Below are 15,326 nucleotides of genomic sequence, written 5' to 3'. Positions count from 1 at the left end.
CCTCAGTTTCCCCTGGATAAGTCAAGACTCAAATTCACTGACTCCAGAGGAGAAGGTCTGTTGCTGCAGCAAAGTGCTGTGCCATTTGTTCTCTTCTAGCAGTGTTTTATTACCAGTTTCTCTTTCCGTATTGTGACAGAAAGTGTCCATGTTGACGCAATAGGAGTCATATGTAAGGCCAGCATATACACTACAGAGAGGGGAAAAGGATATATATTTTTTAAAGATGTTAGATTTGAGATGGTTTTCACACTCAGACGTAAGGTCATGGCTACCTAAAACGCAGAGCGGTCAAGACTATTTAATAAATCCACCCATTGCATCTAATTAAATAGCTTCAAAAGACAACAACAGTTACAAGAACCAATAACCACATGAACAGAGAAGGGATGCTGGAAAAAAAAAGTTGTTGATCTTCAATAAGCAGGCACTTTTTTTATTTTTAATGTAATGCTATATTACCACATATGGTTACACATGCAATGTTGGGGAGCTAGCTCTGAAAACAGTTCTTTTACTAGCTTTTAATAACACCAGATGTCTATGTGGCGAGAGGGAGGAAAGGACTGCAATCGAACTGGGAATTGGACCCTGTGGACTAGTTGAGCCCCAAAGCTGTAGCAAAGTCTCTTCCCTTCATGCAGCACCACCTGTATTATCAACTGGCATCCAGAAATGGAAGATGCTCTGGGTTTTCGGGTATCATAATTCCCTAGCCATCTGTCTGATGTGAGGCTAACATAGTGATACTGCCGCTTATGCCACTCTGAGTGTTAAGCCATTACACAAATAACGTAACAAAACCACTCTGCTTTCTGTTGTTGTTGGTCTTTTTCTCTGAAATAGCCAAACACAAGTATTTTTGTTGCTCTGTCTCAGCAAAAGACACCAGATGGGCTTGAGAGCCAAAGCGCAGACTTATTCTCATGATCTCACCAGACTGAGGGCAGAAACCATGTTAAAGTGATTGTCCACCGGTGGGGATATTGTTGCACAAATCAGTGATGGGATATAGGAGATTTCTGTGCCTCAGTGTGGTAGAAATTCATCCATATGTCTTCATAATAATATAATATTATGTACTTATAGTATAATTCCTTCTTCATAGTATAATTCAACTCCAAAGTGAAGTTATGCTGTGAATAACCCTGGCTTCCTACCTGCTCTGGAAGTCAATGCTAGTGATTGCCATAGTCAGAAACAGCACAACCTGTGAAGCACGATCACAAAATAGCTGTCAGCCACATCGCCCTCCTCGCTCATTGTGTCTGTTCCAGGAGATTTGGTAACAACCAAACATGCCTGTGCTGGGACTTCCACTCTATCAGGAGCACATCTTTCCCTTGCCACGCATGGCAGCTGGGAGGTGGCCTGTTGCAGAGGAATGGCTTACCAGGAGATCCTTAGCTTGACAATGCTGCTGAGCTTTGTATCCCAAACTGAGGTACAGGTGCGTGCAGGATCTGCCACTGGAGGACCATATTTCCACAGAAAATTGAATAAAACTTCTAGATTTAACAGCTTTTGATGTGGGGGTTTTTAAGACATCTTTGAGGATTATACCTGCTACTTTGCATGGCTGTTGAAGGGAACTCAGGGCCAAACTCTTTTTAGATGCATTCTAAAATCTCACTCTCTGCATTCAACAACAGGTACCAAACCCAACCATTTACTCATTCACTCACTGCTCTGTCTTTTATATGACAGAAACAAGACTCTAAACAACCCTAACAGGGTGTTCTGGCCATGTAAAGCCCATGACACTAAAGGCTTTCTAACTGCATCCTGAAGGCCAGGGTGAGGATGGATCCCTGCCATGCCACCACAGCAGCTAAGCTGGGATCTTAGGGAGGCGAAATGAGTGTGACTCAGAGCACCTGCCCCCGAATCATCCCGTCTCCCTCCATCCACCCTGTTGGGAGCCCTCAACACTCATAACTGAGGCACCTTGGTGAGATGTATGGAGTTAGACATAAATCTCCCAACACCTACACCCTTCCCCAGTGCCAGCTGGCTGGTGGCAAGTGTTCAACAGCAGGGAAAAGTGCCTTCCAGACTGGGAGTGCTGTGGAGCAGCTCAGCTCTGTCAGAGCTCTTCTCTGTCCAGAAAGATGTTGGCACTGATCAGTAAGGTGATTCCAGTGCCTAAAGACTGTGAGAGTTGTCGAATTCCCTTTATGCTTTGCTTTCTACTGAAGGGTGCCTTCCTGACAACCTGGTGCTCACGAGAGGGAAAGACATGGGTGGACACAGCAGCGGTCAGAAGGGTGGGACAGGCTGTGACTGCACCATGTGGGGCACCACAGCAAAGGCACTCTGCTCCCCTCTCCCAGTAAACCCAATCTGCATGAGGAAGAGCAGTTTCTGTGCACCTCGCACCTTTCCCTCTCATTCTCTGGAGAAGGATGCGGCCTAGAAACCTCTGGAACACACCATGGGTGAAAGGGTGTGCACCAGTGCCACAGTGTGAGTCACAGGATAAAATATTGTCAACAGTGGTGCACAACAGATGCTGCACTGTTTAGCTGTGGTCCTTCAGAGGGTGAAAGGTGGACAAGTACCAAAAACCCTCATGTGCACTCATCTCCCATCAAGCTGGCTTATACGTGCATCCCAGTGGGCTGCCACAGCCCGCCAGGCCATCTGTTTGTCACACATCCTCTCCCTCCAGCACTGCCAGCATCCAGGATCACCCACCTAAACCATCAGCTGGTTTGGTTTGCTTCTTCAGAAAGGTTTTGAGGTCCACAGAATAAAGAATCACTGGCAAACACTAAACTGGAAACTGGTTTCTTAGATTTTTCAAAATCTACTTGGAAACCAGGGCTCACCCTGTCAGGGACTTTTTGGGTGAAGGACAAAGCACAACATCAGAGCTGCTCCAGGTTGGGGATGGAAATAGGCTGGTATAAGTCATGTGTAAAGTATGGGGACAGGCGGGACTGAGTTAAAGTGTGTAGAAGTGCTGCTGGATGCACGCTGCCTCCTTCACTGCTTTGTGACTTGCTGCCAGCTCCCAGGACCAGCCTGTTCATTCCTTCTCCCTGAACTGAAATTACAAGGAGAATAATGAATTCAGAGCAGTAGGAGCACATGGGGGCAGAAAAGGGGACATCCTCAACCTCTTCATATGTCCACCACATGCCTTTGGATGCCTTGGACATGGAGCCAGGGGGGTTTCGGCCTAGGTTCCAAACAGCCGTCCACCAGAGAGTAACATTTTTGCTCTTGTGCTCTGCTTTGCTGTTAAGGTCTAAAAAGCAGATGCCTTTGGGAGCCACTGTTTAGGGGTGGGGGGAAGGATGATGACCACACTTCTACACTTTTTCAGATTGTGCATTTTTTATCCCCCCACAGAATTCATAAACAGGCTATAAAATACAGAAGAGAAGAGCAGGCCTCAGATGTAATAAATAGAATATGGATTCGATCCAGTATTTTAAGAAAAGATAGTTCCACTTACTGCAATGGAGAACAACAATGCCAGGACGAGATACAAATAGCTGTAATCATTTTTGTGTTTTTAAGACTTTAGCAGAGCATAATCATAAATCAGGGTTTTGAAAACTTGGTACTTTCACCCACAGAAAACTATTCCACAGCAGCAAGTAGACCTGCAGGGAGATCTCACAGCCAGGGTTTCATTTATAGAGCGACTGTCAAATTTGAGTCCACATCCTCTTACACATACCATCTGCAGGCACATCTTCTCCAGTCTGTCTCTGCGCTCTGTGTTTAGGGAAGCAACCGCACAGGAATATTGTGACTTATCCCTGTTGTATGGAGTGGCTACACCTGTCGTTTTATCTTGTTCACTTTGATCCTTTCTGCTTTATCACTGGCTTGGGATGAAGGGTCATCCTCAGCCGTGTGTTCTTAGAGCTGCTGCTCAGATTGGCATCTCACAGAGGAGGCAGAGCTCTGGTTCTCCAGTGCTCTGCATCTGGTTTAGCCATTTCCACCAGTGCAAAATGGACGTGAACTGCCACTCAGGCAGAGCAGTGAATGGTTATACAAGGTACATTGGCAGTGGAGAATGAGACACTGGGAGCATTGATTTAGCAGACCATGAGTGAGTTTTCATTGTTTATTTTAGAAATGTTCACAAAGTTTGGTGCCAAGAGCAAAGACAAACAAATTTATCATCCAAGGGTGGAAGGGAAAAAAAAAATCACCACTCTGGAAATTTAGTTCTACAAGCTTTTGTAATACTAAACATAAAGGGATAAAGGAAGCAATATTCATTTTATTCCTTGCTATGGTGCTGGACATATATTAGCTACTGGAAGCCTCAAAGCACTACTTAAGGGATTACAAAGTCTGTACATCCAGCTCAGTAGTCACTAAACTATTGCCACCTCTAGGCTGCAGTAAGGCAGTTATTAACATGGCCTTGAATACTGATTGAGATTTTTCTGGCAATTATTTTAAATTGAAAAATGTCAGTTGATGGAAATCACAAGCGGTGATCTGAATGTCTTCCTTTGGGGGTGGGCGTGGGGAGTGAATGAAAGGGGAATATTTTTGCTTTCAAATTTACTGTGATTTATATTTTAAAAGTAAACATTTTGAAATAAAATTATTTAAAATTTATACACCAAAGTATTTTTAAAAGGAAATTTCCAAAAAATTATGTGTTTAATGTTCTGAATCCTTTTAAGTTTCGGATTTCTGCCTTTCACTCAGTATTAGGATGGGAAAACTCTAAACTGAAAATTGCTTGTGGATTGGAAAAATTGTTTCCTGCCCACCTCTCTTGGCAAACCGCTATGTTTCTGTTTTGCTGCTGAAGCTTCAAAAAGCAACAGGCAGTGGCTGGATCAGAGTTGATCTTCCAGCAAATGAAAAATCCTCCCAGGATATATGTTTGTTAGTAGCATGTTCATGGCCATGGGAATGTTTTGAAAGGTGAGGTTTCTGTAATAACTCCTGTGGCTTCTTCACCATGGGAAGGTAAGTGAGCAATAAACGTGCCCTCTTAGTCCCTTTCCACATTTGTGTTTGCTCTTCTGCAGGAGGAAAACATTTGTCTGACTGATTTTCAAAAGGGAAATGGCTGTATCATTGCAGGCATGTGGTGTGGCTGGAGGGACTCGCAGCGCGCTGTGGTTTTGGGTGCTCTATGCCTTCCATAATGTCTCGGGTCTATCTTTGCCTTCTTCCCCTATGAGGAAGGAGAACTAAAAAAATTCAAATTCAAAACACCTTCTCTGGCAAAATCTAGAGAATGCATGGAAAAGTGTGTTCGAAGGAGGTGACCTCAGATCAGAACCGTCTCTACTATCTGCAGGAGAAAGCTGAACTCGCATGTCTGGATTGGTGCTGAGATGACCTCAGTAAAGTTATTGTTTCTAACCCCAGAGCAGAACCAAAAGTAAACATCTCTGTTCCTTGCTCTGAAAGAACTGAATAAGGATCATCTTTGCACTTACCTAGTCACCTTGCTGTGATGGAGATGGCCCTCACTAGTACAGTATCAATATGCTTCACAGCTGCCATTAGGAAAAGGTGAACAAAGCCTTGGCACCTGCCTTGAGTTTTGATGCAGCATCTGCCTTCACAGTAAGCAAAGGCAATCGCTGCAGTCACCCTGGGAAAGGCGCAAACACCTAAACATAACAAAACCAATAATATAGTTCATTTTGGAGAGGAACTGCCCTACACTGGGGGCAGAGTAGAAAAGGAAAGCTCAGCATGGGCCTTCAAGCTCTCTAGTCACCCTAAAGAGGCTGGTGAAACGAGACTTGCTCTCCTGGTGCGGGAAGGTCTCCTCTTCTTGGGGAGCCATTTGACCTAACGTTCAATACCTCCAGAACCCAATGTGTAGATTTCTAGATTTCTGATTCTAGGCTTGACCCTCAGCTTTTAAGTAGCTTACACAAGGCACCATCCTGATCTGTTTGTTTGTCAGCCAGGGCTGGAAATGCACATTTTTTTCTGACAAAGATGTTCTAAGTTAGCTTGTGTTTGCAAGACGCTTGGGAGAGGGCGATCTGCGGAGTGCAGAGAAACCCTGGTGAGGAAGGGCTTCCTTCTTCACACGGAGCATGACACCCACACGCCGACCTGGCTGGCTCAGAAATCAGGGCTGTTTAGCCAGTTCGCTCCTCTGACAGCTGGTCATACCAGGGGAGAGCTGTACTGGGAGATGAAAGCAAGCAGCGTTTGATCAGGTGGTTTAATTTCTCATTCCCCAGAACCAGCTCACGCGTGCGTCTTTGTTCTACCTCTGCCCCTACCAGTGCAGAAAGGATACATCACAGAAATATTTAGAATTAAGAAGAGACTTATTTTTTCTCTCTCGCCATCCCAGGCTTTCAGGCTGGGGGGAAAGGAAGGGGGGATACAGGGTGTCAACAACAATAAGCAGGAGGGGAAAAGATGCCTGGCACTCAGAGAGTTCAGGCTGGGACAGTTTGATCTCTCCCAGAGCACTCTCAGTGCTTGAAGATCACTGCTTTTGACACGTTTCTCCGGCTGCTGAATGAGAGGATTTACTTGGGTGAAATTTAGGCCCGAGGGGGACATGAAAATCATATTCATAATTTGAAGTGACATGTGATTCAGGATTAAAAAGCTGGCTGGCAGAGAAAAGAGCTGAGGTTATCCTTTTGAGCTGTGCTAATGCAGAAAACTGTGTTTTTAATCCTGCTCTAAAAAGGCCTAGAAGGTTTCCAGCTGGGGCAGTTAGAATATAAAGGAGCAGTAAAGATGAGGAATCCCTTTTTCAAAAGGAGGAGAAAAAAAAAAAAAAAAACCACCCAAAACAACAACAAAAGATCAAGTTCTGCTTTTGTTTTTCTCTGATAGCAAGTGTCTGAAAGCCAGGAGAGGAGATTTTTTTTTTAACCACCCTTCCTTTGTCTGACTCCTTAGAGCAGGGCATGCAGGCAGCGGCCAGTGGGACAAGGCAGAGGTGACTGCTAAAGGAGGCAGCGGCGCTGAGGAGAGGGCTCCTGGGGGCTGGCATTGCAGGTGGCCTCAGCTTGTGCATTTCTCTGGGGGTCTGGGGGTCCAGCAGTAGCTTCTTCCTTTCCACCACTGCCCAGGAGCTTGGGTCCCTTGTAGGAAGCCCAGAGCAGAAAGGTGCTCCCCATCCCACTGAGTGTAGGGGTCTGTAATTAATCTCTGCTCCTTTTCACGTCACTTTTCCCAAGGGGCTCTGAATTGTAGCAAGAAGGTGCGCTGACATTGCTGCTTATTGTGCTTATTATACTAATTTTAAGGTTTTAGTTGATCTTCCTCTGGATACTCATTTTTCTTTTTTTTTTTTTTTTTCTTTTCTTTTCTTTTTTTTTTTATCTACCGTTGTAGCTCTCCTTCCTGCTTTTCTGATACTATTTGACTTTTTTCATTAGAGCAATTTTCAGTACTATGGGACAAGAATTCACTTTTCAGTATAGCTGCTTCAAACATTGCACATGATGATCCATATTCCAACAGGTGTCTTAATGCACAACACACTGGAAGTTAGTAAAATGCATCTCAAAGTAATGTGCAGAATGAACAGCAAATTGCACAGTCCCTAATTAACATGTTAAAAATGTGTTTTTCCATATTTACCTCAACAGTTTCTGAAATACTTAGGTTATTTCTGTAATTGTGCAAAACTCCATTTCACAAAGGAACCATTAGGGTTAATTGAAGCATTCTGTTTTGATCTACTTGATTCTACCTTTACTATTTCACATAAAGTCCCTTTCAAATATAAGTTTGAATGAAATGAAAAAGCAAAATCATTGTGCTCTGAAAAACGTCACAGTTTTCCTGTTTTTCAGAGTGGACTTTCTTTCTTTCCTCTCCTCCAAAAAGCACTTTTTAATTGAAATAGAATTTTCTAATAAAGATCACCACTGACAAAAATAAAGTGAACTTCTGCCCAGCTCTGTTCAAAGTCTGTCACTGGAACAAATCATGAGACCAAGGTTTCAACTTCCCTGTCCCTCAAGGTACAATTATTTCCTACTGTTCTTTTCCCCGCTCCTCAGCTAAGACAAAAAGAAATGATCCAAAACTAGAGGAAGTCAATGCGAGTTCTTCTACGTATTGACTCTGGGTTTGGGGAAAGCTCTGGATCAATAAGGTGCTATTTTTAATCTAATAGCCTATACATAGAATTTAAGTGTGCCATCATATGAGGTTTTTAAATCCCCCTACAGAATTCAGTAGAAGTTTATTCCATTACATTTTCATGACTCAAAACGAATACTTACTATTTTTATCCCTTGCTCACCCTGTTGAGGAGATACGGCTAAGGCAGGCACGCAGCCTCTCCTCTCCAGCATCATCACTGAATGCCTAACTCCCATCATGTAGACATGTTCAACCTTCTGATAAACATGAAACTGAGAGAGAAACAAAAAGATTAATGACTGCAGGGACCTAACCTGAGGATATAATCTGGCCTATAAAAACTTTTGCTGAAAGCAACGCCACATGAAAGAGTGAACCTTGCCGGATGCTTCCATCGTTACTTCTAGCTCACAGGATTAGCAGGCAGGGCAGAGAGAAACTACACCAAAACCTAAACCTCTGTCCCAGCACCATTTTCACTTGTAAGCTGAACATGAAGCCCAATGATGCTATTTTTCACCCAGACACTTTTCAGGGTAGAAGAACACTTTCAGTGTAACAGATCTGGCGGCAGGCCAGCGGACGACACAGCCCTCTGGGGATTTTTCTTACCATTGCTGGGTAGGCTAAGAGTGCCTAGTGCATATTACATGTAGTCAGGGAAGCAGCTTCTCCCGTGGGTTCTTAATAGAGTTTCATGCCTTAACAGCTTCATCGGTAATTTTGGTTTGTTTTCTTGCTTCAAGTGCTGGCACATCACAAACTAGACATCTTTGCCAATTGCTATCTGCATCGCTGTCTCCAAAAGACATCATTTGGGGGGACTGAAGGGAAATGACTGATTAGGTTGTATAATCTAATTCTCTGCCAGAGAAAGGCAGCGTGTACTGCACAATGCTGCATTAACTAAGGAGAGCTTACTGTAGGTGCTCAGCCGGCGAGGTGCAGCCGAAAATGCTGTTTGGAGCACAGCAGAGGATGTGCCATCTTCCAGTCTGGATGTCTAATTGATTGTTTGCATGTACGATTACCACAACTGTGGTCACAATTACAGCAATTATATGGGCAAATGAAACATGCAATTGCATGTGCCCAGTTCTAAAAATCTGGGCACAGGTAATTGCCAAAGACCACAGGGATACTCTGCTCAGAAAAGGAGATGCAGCAGCATCCCTGGGCTGGGCTGGAGGACCGGCTCGCCTCCTGCCTAGTGCCTCATGTTTTCCATCTCCTCATCATCTATCTTGGACTGAATCCTCTCCTAAGCACCTCCTCTTGGACTTGCATACCTAGCCTAAGTTTCTGAATTACTTTTGAAATCCAAAACAAAGATGAGGCCAACCTCTTTGGATATCATTGTATGGCTCTGCACAGGGAAGACACTATAAATAGTATCATCACACATTATTAACTTCATTCTCTGAGAAACCCAAAACCAACTGAGATCATCTTTATTCATAGAAAAAGTCCTAGCCATATCTGCAGAGCATTTCTCTAGGTTAAGCTGGCCAGTATTACTTAACAGTTGTCATCTCACTATGTGTACAAGAGTTTACTTTCTATCTGACAGCTTCAAAAATGAGATTGAAAAGTTAATTCTAAGGTATAAGAATTATCCAAAATTATCTCAAAATAGAAAAAAGCCCTGTAAGTTTCACAAAAGACAAATGTAAGAAATATAACAATAAAATTTTGTGACATATACCCACATTTCCTTTGTTAAAAATAAATTCAGCAGTGTTATCTTATTTTATGATTAACCTTATGCAAGTTTATAAAAACTGCATTAAATGCCATTTAAAAATCGTTCCTATATTGTGTTGCCAATTCGGATCAGAGTATAATCATGGAATCATTGCAAAAAAATTTCACACAGACACACACACACGATTACAGATGTATTCGAAAACAACCATGAATCTGTTTGTCTGTAGATCAAGTGTCCATGGTGATCAGAGTACGATAAAGCATAATAAAAGACCAGTGAAAAATGATGAAATAAAAACCACTCTGCTTTTATAAGTACAATGTTATGAGAAAGACAGACCATTTTGTCTGAATATGTAATTTTTATTCTGTCTCTTTAATTTACATGAATAATTAAAATAGATTCAAGCAATGCTATGCTCCTATGGTTTTTCAGGATTAGAAGAAAATGTACTAGAAGAAAAGACCAATGAATTAAATGCTGCAAATCATAATAGGGAGCCTTACTTGGGAGAAACGACTAGCCTGATTTTCAAACAAATATTGAATGAAATACTTGAATGTCAATCTATTTTTCATCCCAAACTTTGATTTATACGAATATCTAACTTAAATCTGCAGTAAGGAGAAAGAATATGAGGGATAAATGTCCCAGAAATTCAGATTTAAATCCTAATAATTAAGCTCAGCTTTCAGAGCCAATAATGGTTTCAAAGTGAATGTTTTTAAACAAGATTAGATATTAGCTGTATGCTTCATGAAATACCTTGCACAGATATTTAAAAATGTAGCAATATGTGTTATGTGCATACATATAAAATTTAATTAGACTAATGAATTGATATGCATGTGACCACGAGCCATGAGGTATTGTAGTCTAGTGGGAACTTCCAGGAAAGTATTTTTCTCTGTATTGCTTGTTTCTCCATCCACCGTTGGCCATCTGGCCAGCAGCATGAGGAAACATTTTGCATCTCCTTCTGGGCTCGAGGAGCAGCCTACAGACAGCTTTTGCAGAGGAACAGAATGTAAAATAACTGGAAAGCAGCTCTTTTGTGTAGGTGCTGCTTGGGCACCTGGGCATGCCCAGCGGTCCCACCAGTGCTGCCTCAAGGTAGACAGCCTGGGCTCTGTCCCACAGGGCTTGGGGTGAGGTACCCCTGGGTGTCTCCATCTCACCTCATTAAAAGCTCCTTCTCTGAGCTTCAGGAATCCTAGACTTTTTCTGTAGAACTATTGTCCAAAGTGGATCTTTCCCATCTATTTCAGGATAGGATGAATCATGTTTTGGAAGTGCCCACCCTTTGCCTTTGAGTTTGCACAGGTGAATAAATCTAACTTCAAATAACCTGCAGCAGTGAAGTTGGGGGGGTGAGTCCCAGCCCAGGGACACTCCTGTCCCCCTCCTTGCCATCTGCTGAAGTCAGGGTCCCCAGCAGAGACCTGGGCATGGGGCCGTATCCACCCCCAGCCCTCCGGTGCTGTCTGCGAAGGAAAAGCACCGTACAAAGGCTCAGTAAGTCACTTCATTCGATGTTAGAGCCTGGCCTGGTTTTCTGGCACAGTCCTCCCTCCAGCCGGAGCTATGAGTCACAAGCTAAGCCCTGAAGTTACTAAAACCGCTCCACGTACAATCAAGTTGCATATTTTGCAGCATGTTATCCTTTTCGGGTTTGGCAAAGCGAAGCATCTCCATCTCAGGCAGAGTAGGAATTATGATGAGCTTTTCCCAGCTGGACTTCTTGTAATCGTCCCAGGGATAAAGAGTTCCTCGAGACTCCAGATCCATCCCTGTCAGGCCCTAAGCCTGTCTCCAGCCCTGTTGAGCTTGTCAGGGTTTTTATTTACAAGATTCAGCTAAAAACCTGTCCTGCTAGACTAAGCCAGGCTGTTTCGGCTTGTTCCTTAATCTGCAGGCAGCCTCCCTCCACATGTTAAGGGACACTTAGTTTGTTTAAGGCCTGAGGCATGCGTAATTACAAAATTTAGGCAGAATCCTGAACTGACCCCAAAGGTCTTCCTGCTCAGACAGAAATCATTTGTCATAATGAGCCTACTCATAACCTGCTGACCCTTGGAGCTCAATTAATTTCACGCAGAAAAAATGTTCGCAGCCTCTGGACCCTGCTGCAGGAGGGATTTGCACAGTGGTGTCTCCCACGCACACAAGCCCACGTGAGCAAATGGGTTTAGAAATTTCTCCAGAGAGCATGAACAGCGGCAGTGCAGTGTTTTTAAAGCAGGGTGGTAAAATGAGTTATTTCTAGGTTTGGTTGCAGAGTAAATGTGTGCTCCTTAGGATAATAAGTTAAATATGCAGAAAGGCATATAACAAACAGCTAGTGGGCACACGTTTTAGTTTTGTGTCCCTTAAAATGAAAAGACAGTCATCTCTATTGAAGGGACAAGGGATGCATCAAAAGGGCCTGATCTGCCAGCCTGCTGCAGCAGTGGTGTGCCAGCGCATGCTGCACTGGCAGCTCTGACAGGGTACATCTCTGGGAGAGGGGATGGGAGCTCCCCTGGGGCTATGGGAGACAATATGAATGATCTACAGTGGAAATAACTAGCTTGGGCAAAACGCTGCAGCAAAACGGCCGTACTGCTTCCCATAGGCAGAGCTGGGGCTTTTCTGCATCGCACTGCACTGAGTCAGGCAACCCCCGAATGCATTTTGGGGTCAGACCTTTACTTGCTGAAGATGAACTGCCAGGACTTGAGCTCTGGTTATTTCTCAGCTGCTGGCATAACTCCTGGATTTTTGTATTGTTTTGCCTAAGTAACACACAAATTACAGCAAGAATAGAGCTTTAATCTGAATATTTTTATGTATGCTTTCTCGTCCTTGTTCTCTCAAATACCTCAAAGGAATGTCTGTGCAGTTCAGCAAATGAAATTAAAATCTGTATAAACTACCCAAAATTAGCTGTCTTGTGCAAGCTGGGTGTGGGGATGACGGGGAACAGATGAAAAGGGGGTTGAGAACATGTGGATCAGGGTATATACTGTCATATCCCATAGCAGGCTATCTTTTTGTGTATATGAGAGGGATGCACTGCACCCGTTTGTGTTGGAATAAATGTTACTAGTCAGAATAATACAAATCTGGCCTGCTCTATCTCTTGGCACAGTCCAGCCAGCCTATTTAATTAAGATTAAAAACACAGTCAAGAAGATCATTCAAGAGACATCAGTCATCTTAGACAATATGAGGCAGTGATTTTTGTATCAAATCATTGAACCTGCTTATGCATTTGCGGGAATGCATGCGGCTGGACTGGATAATCCAAGAGCATCTTTCCAACAACCATAACTATTTGCACTTACATAGCACCTTTTGGCCATGGATCCCAATGTCTATAAATCTGTAGGCTCGTAGGTGAGAGCTCAGTAATGAATTTGAGAACCATGTGATAAATTGTGTTTATTATGCACTTCCCTTGTACAATGCTTAGAATAGATTTCCACTAAAAGCGACTCCTGGACTATGCAAGCTCTGTTGCAAGCCTAGCTGCTTTCAGCTGAAGCAGCCAGAAAGCTGTCTTAAGGAAATCCCCAGATGGCACAAAATTGGCATTCCCTGTTCTTTACCACACAGCCTTTTGGCATAAGAGATAGGAAGGGGGTGAAACACAGTGCATAGTGATTAAGCCACGGTAGTCACTAGCTGCAACCACTTTCTTTTGGAAATTCAGTCAAACTTCCTTAAGTTATGCAAGAATGGGCTTTGGATGCTACTGGGCTCAGACCTGAGAGCAGTAAGGTGGCAAATAATTGCCTCTCCCTCCTTTTCTTCCCGTCTTGCACAAAGAATAGGGTCACCATTCAGAGCAGACCCCCTAGAGTTACATACACCCTATTAAACAGTGCAAGCGTGTGACAGTTTCAGCACAGACCGCTCTCCCTGGCTTGATATATGCCTATTGTTTAGATGGTTCAACTGATGACACAATTTTTCCCCTGGTTTGTGCACAGTCTGACCACGTTCAGAAACTGCTTTCCCTCTAAACTGTTGTCTCAAGTGCTTTCACTCCTGAAAATCATAGAAGATAAAAATAATGCATGTTGAGTGTGTGTGTGTATATATATGATACATGATTGCTGAGCGTTTATGACATTAATCTTCACTCAAAAAGACAGAAGAGATAACTCATAAGTTATCCCTCTGCTCAACCATGAATATAAATGTCAGACTCCTAATGGAGATGTTGTCTAATGAAATATCGTGAATTATTGAATCTCCTGAACCATGTGCAAATTTCATTTCTTCTTCACTTTTGGGTTCAGATTGGGTGTTTTTGAGGTGATGCTATCGGCACTGTGAGGAGCAGATGGAAAGATTCTCAATGTAGCATTAAAGAGCTAATCTCTATAGTGTGGGATGCCTGAGGGGGGATGCTGGTTGCCCAGTCCCATGGCATCCATAATTAAATGCATTCCAAATTTACATTAAAAATGAATATTTTGGAGACCTCTTCCCTTATGAACCCAATTCAGAGGTGAAGCTGAGGAAAGCTAAGGCTATAAGAGGCAACAACATGGTCTATAAATCGCAGTGGTGTAATTAAATCAATGTAAAGTGGATCAAGCTACTTTGGTGCCAGCTCAACACACTTAAAATGGTTTAAGCCTTGTTTAAATGGGTTTAGCTTCATTTAGTAAATTAGTATAGACAAGCCAAAAAATCTTTGTAATTTACCATTGCTTCTGGCCTCGTCAGCTTGTGTGTTGCGCTGGCTTATATCATCTTCAAGTCATACTTACCAATAGACAACTCACATCCCTATTCTTCCTTTTGCTTTGGCCTACAGGATGGGGGATTCACAAGCAGTACAGCTTGCCTGCAGAGAGAAAGCTGCTTCAGAAGCAGTGCTGCGTCTAAGGGCAGATGTGCATCCTGGAAACCTTGGTGGATGTTCCTGGGAAAGCTTCCACCATTCTTCCTAGGAATTCCCAGCTCACACCAGCAGCTGTCACCAGCAATAGTTTAGTCTGGTCACTGACCTACTCCTGTCTCACTCCCAGGCCCATTTCGATCTAAATTGCACTTGTTCATGCTGCCAAGATCAAAGATTTTTGTTAACTTGACCCATTTGAACTGAAAGGAGTCCAAACGCCTTCCCACAACCAGCTTTGCTGGCAGATCTAAGGTGGTAGAAACCTCATCAGAAGCAGCGGGTGCTGGTACACAGAATTTCCCTGCTCACTTTAGTCTATCCCTCTTTATTTGCCTGCTCGAGAAACACATCATTTAATTTTGCTGAACCCCATCATCTCCTGCAGGGCTGATCTCTTACTTTCGGTGGAGACTTGTAACTTGTTGCAATCCAATCACTGTGCGGAATGTCTTGGTGTGTGTAAGACCTGCGACAGAAAATGCTGAAGTTTCAGCTTAGTCTTTGCAAGGGACAAATGACCAGAGAGATGATCACTCAGAGGGCTGGTCAGCTCACAGGGAGTGCTAAGGGACAGTAATCCCTCTGGCCCACCAACACATTATGCAATAGTTGCACTGATACCACCATGCTTATCCTCACATTTGCCCT

The sequence above is a fragment of the Falco peregrinus genome, chromosome 9 (assembly GCF_023634155.1).
Source record: "Falco peregrinus isolate bFalPer1 chromosome 9, bFalPer1.pri, whole genome shotgun sequence".
Lineage (NCBI taxonomy): Eukaryota > Metazoa > Chordata > Aves > Falconiformes > Falconidae > Falco > Falco peregrinus.
This window is presented reverse-complemented; position numbering follows the sequence as displayed.